This window comes from Bubalus kerabau, chromosome 2, assembly GCF_029407905.1.
Source record: "Bubalus kerabau isolate K-KA32 ecotype Philippines breed swamp buffalo chromosome 2, PCC_UOA_SB_1v2, whole genome shotgun sequence".
Classification (NCBI taxonomy): Eukaryota; Metazoa; Chordata; class Mammalia; order Artiodactyla; family Bovidae; genus Bubalus; species Bubalus kerabau.
The window spans coordinates 17733959-17743189 of NC_073625.1; the positions used below are offsets into that span (position 1 = coordinate 17733959).

General features: G+C 39.7%; 1 long non-coding RNA gene across 1 annotated transcript; it reads left to right on the top strand.

The window, feature by feature from the left end:
* Positions 1–817: 817 nt before the first annotated feature.
* LOC129643055 (uncharacterized) lies at positions 818–8804 on the top strand. The gene is made up of 3 exons (XR_008710036.1): positions 818–1251; positions 4597–4767; positions 8593–8804. It is a non-coding gene; the product is annotated as an uncharacterized LOC129643055 (long non-coding RNA).
* Positions 8805–9231: the final 427 nt, after the last annotated feature.

A 9231-nucleotide genomic window follows, 5' to 3' on the forward strand; every position in this document is an offset into this window, starting at 1 on the left:
ATGTTATTCACCTTTTGTGTGATTTTCTCCCATAGATCTGTTTCGTGTCAATTTAATTCATAGACCCGCCAGAGCACCTAGAAGGTAAAGAAAAAGTTCTTCCTTCCCAACAGCCCAACTTGATACTGCTTTACAGACAGATAAAAAGGAAATGCTGATTCTTCCTGGGTTTACCAAATTCAAGAAGCCTCTTCCTCTAGTATAATACAAAATGAAAGTGAAAGTCGCTCAATCGTGTCCGACTCTTTGCGACCCCATGAACTACACAGTCCATGGAATTCTCCAGGCCAGAATACTGGAGTGGGTAGCCCTTCCCTTCTCCAGGGGATCTTCCCAACCCAGGGATTGAACCCAGGTCTCCCGCATTGCAGGTGGATTTTTTACCAGCTGAGCCAGAAGGAAAGCCCAAGTATAATACAAGGGTACCTGCAATTTTTGAGACAGGATCCATTAAATGAAAGCAGGAAGTCAGGCAAACACCCCAGGAGTCGGAATATCATATCTCATGTCCTGTTCTAGACACCATTGAAGAAGACAGAGATACCCTTGTGGAGAGTACACTCTAACACTAATGACATAATAAAGCCAACAAAAACAAAGTGATCTTTAGTTTATACTGGCTTTTTGGGAATAAGGTGAAGGGTGGCAAATATGAAGCCGATTCATCAGCAAGTAGAAAGCTGATTTGTCAATGCTCCCCTTTCCTTCACCGCCGGCAGGTGTTTGGCAGATCAATGATGACATTCTCAGCAGCTGAACCCTCCACAATATGGTACTCCCGACAGCCAATGATAATTCATCAGTGTCAGCCCACAAAAACCTAACCCCGAGTTACCTTATATTTGACATGCATACTATTTTCATCCATCTTACTTTCCTTATTTTTGTTTCTTTTTTTGTTACTTGTTGAAAAATGTGAAACTCCTTGTCTTAGCTGGGCTGGAGGAAAACAAGGAAAGGGAAGGTTATGGCTCTCCTCTAGCCAGTGTTGGAAAAGGAATCTTGAAGAATCCAGGGAGTAGATCCAGTCTTGTTTGCAGCACTGGGGACAATTTACCTTGAAAGCTGAGCCTGTACTGGAGCTGGGACAGGCTGTACAAGCACGTTCATTCTCCTTCAACCTTCTCACACTGATGTTTCCGGGGAGCGTTTGCAGCTTTATTTGAACAACTGTGACCAGTGCCTTAAAAACGGCACTCAGGTGCTTTGGACATTATCTTCAATCCAAGATGTGGTGGACCATTTACTTTGGTAAATATTTTCTCTTTGGCTCTGATTGGTTCTGCTAGGGGTGGGGGACTGGAGGCCCCACTCACTGGTGGCTTCTGCGCTTGAGTGTAATCTTGTCTCTATGGTACCACTGCCTTCTTACTGCCACTCTGTGTCACTCTACACAACATCTGGCTGGCTCCTGTGTCTTCTGCATCTTACGTCTAGTTTTTATGGAACTGTGCATGCCTGATCACATGCTAAGACTTTACCAAGTGCCTTGCTTGAATCTCTGGAAACTACTTACCAAGGACTCTGTCCTTGCTACTTGACTTTGACCCACTGCCTTGCTTTCAGTCCTGCCTGTTGGTATTCGATGGCCCAGACTGCTCCTAACTCCACTGGCTGAGACTCCCCAGACCTTGGTAGGCCTCAGTATCCGAGGCCTAGCACTAATGTATCGGGTTGGCCCAAAAGTTCCTTTAGATTTTCCCATAACATCTTACAGAAAAACCCGAATGAACTTTTTAGCCAGCCTAATATTTAGTTGTTTCCTCTTCTTTGAGTTACTTTCAATGCTTCCAAGAAAAGAAGGGAGGGAGGGGAGGAGGAGTAAGGGGAGGAAGCAGAAGGGGAAAGGAAGGAAGGAAAAATAGTTTCGTGCAACTGAGGTCCTACAACCATGTCAACTACTCAGATCATGCGTATTTCCTTAAGCTTTGAACTGTTCAGCCTTTCTTTCTGTAAAGTGCTGAGTGTCTTCCCCAGCCTGATTCGCCAACATACCCCTGAGACTCCTCTCTATCAGATAGCACATAATCACTGAACACAAGTTAATTTTAATATTATCTAAAACAAAACATAATTAGCAGGGCAATGTGCTGTGAAAATCATCATAAAAAGTGTTCAAATGCTAAGTATAAATACATTGGAATTATCTATGGTTTAGGAGTATTTGTGCCACTGTTCCTCTCCATTAGGGCAGAAACGGAGTTGACTTTAGCTATGATTTCATGGTCTATAAAAACAACCATTGAGAATTGGGAATGGACTGCAGTTGTGTTCAAATATTGCAGGAATCTTCTTCAGCATCAACATTTACTCAACTCCCTCCTACTAATGACAGTCCCCCTATGTGACTTCAGTATAATAGACACAGGTTACCTTTCCTAGATCCAGAATGTACCAGAGATATCAGTGGGAAAACGCAATTCAGAGTTAGCTTCTAAGATTGAAATGTATTAAGCAACTCCCTTAAGAAGCACTATGCAGTGAATTGCAGTGAGGAAACTATAATAATGAATAATAGGAGAAATATTTCAAACACCAGGAGGCACAACTTCAAATAATGGGACAAAGCTATAGACCAGCCTAACATGCAGCCTTCAGAAATGGGGAATCTCTTCTTGAATTTGGGCTATTAAATGCCTTCATGTAAGGGCCCTTGAACTAGAAAAGTCCTGTGCAGTTATCCTGTAGACAGTTTTAACAACAATGATAAATATGCCTCTAATCTTGATGCCTCTGCTAGATTATGGCCCCAGAATACAAAAGCAAGTCTAGGAAAGATGAGTAGCCCCCTGAATCTTTCTGGTGTAGGTCCCTAAATTCCTGTATGTTACAATGTAGGTAAGTTTCAGAAAGCACAGGCAAAGTTACAAAAAGCAAAGAATCTTTCTCTTCTATTATGTTTTTTAAAGATAAAATATGGACATGAATCTTTTTTAATGCAACAGTTCAAAAAGAGCATAGAGTAAAAAGCAAGCCTCTTTTCCACTCTTGAATAGACAGAAAAATACAGACAAAAACATCTTCCTTGGAACAATGTAGAGTCTGATTATTCTTCCAACAAACATCTTTTACCAAAAACATTTTCAGAATGATATCTCATTGACAAGGTGAAACAGTCTCACTGATTTACTCACATACATTTTATCGAGTGCCTACTCAGTACTAGGTCTGAATTTTTTAGACATTTGTATTTTTCTACTAATTCTCCTTTTAGTTATGAGCCCTTTGCCTCAGAGGATATCCAGCCATTCACCATTCTTTAGAACCAGTTCTGTCTGTGGCCAGGAAAGACAACAAGCTGTTGGTCAAAAATGCAGCTCTAAGGGGTTTCCCTGGTGGTTCAGGGATTAAGAATCAGCCTTCCAATGCAGGGGGTGCAGATCTGACCCCTGGTCAGGGAACTTAGAGGGCTTCCCTGGCAACTCAACTGGTAAAGAATCTACCTGCAATGTGGGAGACCTGGGTTCAATCCCTGGACTGGGAAGATCCCCTGGAGAAGGGAATGGCTACCCCCTCCAGTATTCTGGCCTGGAGAATTCCATGGACTGTAAAGTCCATGGGGTGGCACAGAGTCAGACATGACCGAGCAACTCACTTTCAGGGAGCTATATCCCACATGCCTCATGCCAAAATAAATAAAACATAAAACAGAAGCAATACTGTAACAAATTCAATAAAGATTTTTTAAATGGTCCATGTTAAAAAATCTTTAAAACAAAAACTTAGCTCTAGTACTCCACCACTGGGTCCAGTCTGATCCTATACTTTGGCCCTAATGATAAAGCTTTTTTATCTGGTGCATTTTTTTGGTTGTTCCAGCTTCAGCTCTGCTTTATTCAAATGCGTCATAGTCAAAGCTTTCACAATCTGCCCAGCAGAGGATCATGTTCATCACCATGAGCCTTGAAGTCAGATGATTTGGGTAGGAATGTTTACTTTCTTATTTAAAGTTTGTCCTTCCTAGTTCAGTTCAGTCGCTCAGTTGTGTCCGACTCTTTGCGACCCCATGAATCACAGCACGCCAGGCCTCCCTGTCCATCACCAACTCCCGGAGTTCACTCAGACTCACATCCATTGAGTCAGTGATGCCATCCAGCCATCTCATCCTCTGTCATCCCCGTTTCCTTCCTAGAGTCCCACAGAAAAACTTCCATGTGGCTGGTTCCTTCCCTGATAAATCAAAATACTATCAGTACAAACTTCATAGTGTTAAGAGAATAAACTAACCTCTAAAGTTCTCAGCACCATCTGTCTACGATTGTGCCTCTAGTCATCAAAGGGACTGGGTCCAACAATACTCTTGAAAATTACTCTACTGAGACTAAAAGACTCAGTTTAGAATAGAACTAAGATCCAATGGAAAAAATCGAGAGTCCTTTCTCTTTATAACAAATGTTGCTGATAATGGTGGTTTGCCTGTATCTTCAAAGATGTCTACTTCATCTCTCATCATCTCTCTGACTGACGGACACCTTCTCATGTCTTCAAAGGCATTCACGATGTATACAGAATCCTTACTGATATCTGTTTTCCATTTTCACAGACACTGTGTATCATATTTTAGCATCCTCATTAAAATTTCTTCTCTGTTTTTAGCTGTGTTTCCAGTGCTTTGCCATGATGAACACCAGTCCAGTGCCCATGTGGGTTAGAAAGATAGACAGCTCCCAGTCTGATGTATCCTGGTTCATGCCAGAAGTCCGGGGTTCCACATGGCACCTAATGCTCACTGGAAAGGTAACATCCCAGCCAGCCATCTATGTGTAGGTAAGAGAATAAGTTAGTTTGAAAATTCTCAGTTTCCTCCAACGCATTTCCTACCCATTATTAGAGGTCAACTTTATCTACAGATATCAATCTGAACTCAACTTGCTCAGACAACTCATCTGTTAAATGACACATCTGACCTAGAGATCAGTTAAAGAAATAATCCTAGTGCTAAGCTCTCTCAGCCAATGACCTCCTCCAGTTTTGGTGGCAGGTTATGGTTTGCAAAAATGCAGATAGCAGACCTCTGATTAAGTACCATAAAAGAATAAACTTTCATTTTCTCGAGTTTCATGACTGGAAAATGAAACTACAAAGTGTATGATTGTTTTGTCAAACTGAAAGGAGTCAACTGTCACACCTTTGAGGATGAAATAAATAATTTCTTTAGCAAAAAGAACAGAGGTAACATACAATTATCATAAATAAAAACTGGCTCACCTTATATAGATTTCGAAAACCACCATATATGTGACTTTCCTGGTGACCCAGATGGTAAAGAATCTGCCTGCAATTCAGGAGACCTGGATTTAATCCCTGGGTCAGGAAGATCCCCTGGAGAAATAAATGGCAACCCACTCCATTATTCTTGCCTGGGAAATCCCATAGACAGAAGAACATGATGGGCTACAGTCAATGGGGTTGTGAAGAGTCGGACATGACTTAGCAACTAAACTCAACAAACACATGTGGGAATATTAAGGTACCTTATATACCACAAGTTAATTTAGGTTATGCAATAATTATTGGTTTTATTGGCTCACAATCTGTTAATACCTTATTTGTACTTAGAGGTGTAAATTGATTCTATGGAAATCCAGAATTTTAAAAATCAGATATTCAAACTAGTGAAATTTAAAACATAATAATACAAAAGCATAATTTATTCACTTGAAGTTGTAGAACAAAATAATTTAGCTGATCTATTTTGTTGATTAGGATATGAGGATAATGAAATCAAGGATGCATTTGTACATTTGCTAAAAAAATCTACTGACTTATTGATACAGCCTGTAAAGCTTCTAGTTACAGCCTCTGATTTTGTCGTCATTGGCCACAACTGGAATTTTCACATCAATGGTAGACAACTACAACCAATATCAGAAAAACACATCACAGAATTTTTTTCTTCATGTAGGGAAACAGAGAATGGATTCAGTTGGAGATCTAAAACATCTCTCCAAGCCAACTAATAAGATGCTTGGGAATATTAGAACAAGTAGTCACTTCCCAATCATTTTCTGCATCCTTCACTGTCTACATGATATGTTATACCCATTTATACTCTTGTCTCTTTTCTCCTTTAAATATAAATGAAACTTCCCAAAGAGATATTGATTTCCTCAGAAAAGGTTTTAATACGCTAGGCCTAGTATGTCACGTCTTTTTATATAGACACAGCTTCCAAGCTGCAGGGAGAAAATAGATCTAAAAAGATGGCACCTTTCCCAAAATGCATGAATATAAGAGAAATGGCAGCAATGCCAGGCTTATACCCAGCAGGCCTGGGAAGAAACAGGACTTAAATGAATTAGATATTGATTGCTTGAGTATTTTTGAAATTTCCTTTAATCCGAATTGGTTTCCCAGACAAGGGATTAGATTTGGACGATAAATAACACTGAAAATAATTCTTGAAAATACAGAAATTTCAGTTATAAGGTTGCTTAAAGGTCATTTATTCTAAGCTTCAATTCCCTCCACTTTCCCCCTTCAGTGATTTTTCAAACCATCACTGAGTACCTCTTGATAAAAAAAAAAAAAAATTAATTTATTAACTAATGAGAATAATTTGCAAGGTTAGAAAGTAAGAGCTCTTCACCAAACCTTGATAATCCCATAACTATTACTATTGGAAAATTACAAGTCATTTATTTCCTTTCTGACAGCTATCCCTATGGGGTCTGAAAATGAATATGACTTTCCAAACCTCTTAGTAACCAGCTTTGGGACTTTCTTTTAAACATTCCAAAAATATATGCTGAAGTTGAGTGCTTCTGAGCAATGCCTCTATAACATCCCACTGGAATGAAAGAGGGTTGGACAAAGGATATGAAAATAAATTTCAACATGATATAATATTAGTGGAGCTATATATATTTCCTTCATAAGTTTAATTGCAGCACTTTTCAAACTTCATATATTGTTATGTTTGTGCTAGATTGGTTACTGTGCCTCTCAAAAGATTTGGCCATTTGCACAAGTGAAAGTGAAAGAAATCATCCTTTTAATTGTTTTTAAATCTTAGACTCTCAGAGCTCCTAATTTTCCCTTTATGTTTCATTTCCTTTACCGTATTCAAATCTCAGTTGGAAGAGCAAGGATATTCCCTGACTGTCAAGAAAAGCATCCTTCATGTTGCTCTGAGTAAGAGAGATTCCCAAGGAAGCCAACACACACTGGCTCTCCCTCACTCTGCTGGGCAAGACTGAGGGCAGGAGGAGAAGGGGGTGACAGAGGATAATATGGTTGGATGGCATCACTGAACCAAAGGACATGAGTTAGCAAATTCTGGGAGACAGTGAAGGACAGGGAGGCCTGGCGTACCACAGTCCACAGGGTCACAAAGAGTGGGACATGACTTAGCAACTAAACAAAAATCTCATGTACTGCTCCTTGAAGCTTTGAGAGGGAAGTACTATTACAGATGCCATTGAACTGATAAGAAAAGGGAGGCTCAAAAAAGTCAGTAACTTGCCCAAGGTCACACTGTTAGTAGATGGAAGAGCCAAGACTCTAAACTCACGCTCCTAACCATGGCATTCCCTGAATACATCGTCGTTTAGTTGCTCAATCCAGTTAGACTACTTTGGGACCCCATGGACTGCAGTATTGGAGTGAGTCTGCATTTGGAATATTGGAATATTGGAGTGGAGACTATTGGAGTGGGTCTGCATTTCCCTCTCCAGGGGATCTTCCTGACCCAGGGATTTAACCCATGTCATCTACGTTGTAGGAGGATTCTCTACAGTTAAGCCACCCCATGGCATCCCATATTCCCTGAATATATCTATTTGTACTTCTTATATATTATGATCAATTTATATTTATACACTCCATGGGCTGAAAAGATGAGATCATTACCTTACTGAAGAAGTAATAGAACCCTCTTTCTTTTAGACTATGCGTAGTCTACTGTGGACAAAAAACACATTGCTCTCCATTTCAGTAAACAAAGAACATTGCTTGTCATCAAGCCAACAAAGGAGTAGCCACTACAGCATGCAATGGTACTCCCTGAGGGGATTCAAGATGGAGGAAAATAGGGTACTGGCCCTAGATAGTTAAGATGAGTATCAAAGGAGGCGTTTCAATGCGTCCAGACTCTTGCATCTTCCCACACATAGATAGGAACTAAAACCATTCAACTGATATGTCTGTTCCAGGGTGACTAGCAGTAATCCTCTGATGCTGGATTACATGTTTTCAACACAAAATTCCTATATATCCTCGCTCCTTCCTTACCTCTTTGGAACAGTCTCTCAGCACTAAGAGGCTGCCTTCCCAGACAACACTCCTCAGTAACGCTCCAAATTAAACGTAATTCTCAGATTTTAGGCTGCACATTTTCAGTTGACATTACACAAACTGTTTTTGTAAATAAGCAAGATACCACTTTTGTAAATATTCAAATAAGCATTTACTTTAAATTTTCAAAGTGAAGGGCAGCACCTTAATTCACTTTTTAGTTAAGTAAATGCATTTCTTCTTAATAATATAGAGACAAATGTCTTCTTAATAATGTAAAAACAAATGTCTTTAAATTGAGGGTAAAGTTTTAAGTATTGATATGCAAAAAACACATTTCTTTAAATTTTTTTCTAGGATCCAATATGTCCTACCTACAATGATTTGGATTCTCTTTCAATCTTCCAAACCCTTCAGAAAGGAGCAGCAAGAAAATAGTGGATGGATGTTTTATGCTCTATACATTGATTTACAGTGATTTCCAGAATGAAACCTGCCTGTCTCACCCAATTTAAATGTACTAGACTTTGCTACTGAGTAAATGATGCTTCTTTTAATTTAAACCCAAACCCACACAAACCATCTCAAGTCTTGTTTCTTTAAACTATGAAAAAAATTTTTTTCAAGGACTAGAAGTCATCACTAAATTGCACTGAGAGACACCATTACAAATCTACTAACTAGAAACAGTTAAAGCAAATTGAAGACAAATAAGTAGGAATTGAAGTAAAATAAATTACAAGTGCCTGAGAAGAGAATCACCATTCTCTTATAAAGTTTATTAAGTCATACTGTAAAAGTGTCTAAGTGTGATTTTAGACATACACCCTTGCCTAGAGGGGCTTCCCTGGTGGCTCACATGGTAAAGAACCCACCTACAATGCAGGAGGCTTGGGTTCGATCCCTGGGTTGGGAAGACCTCCTGGAGAAGGGAATGGCAATACACTCCAGTATTCTTGCCTGGAGAATTCCATGATCAGAGGCGCCTGGTGGGCT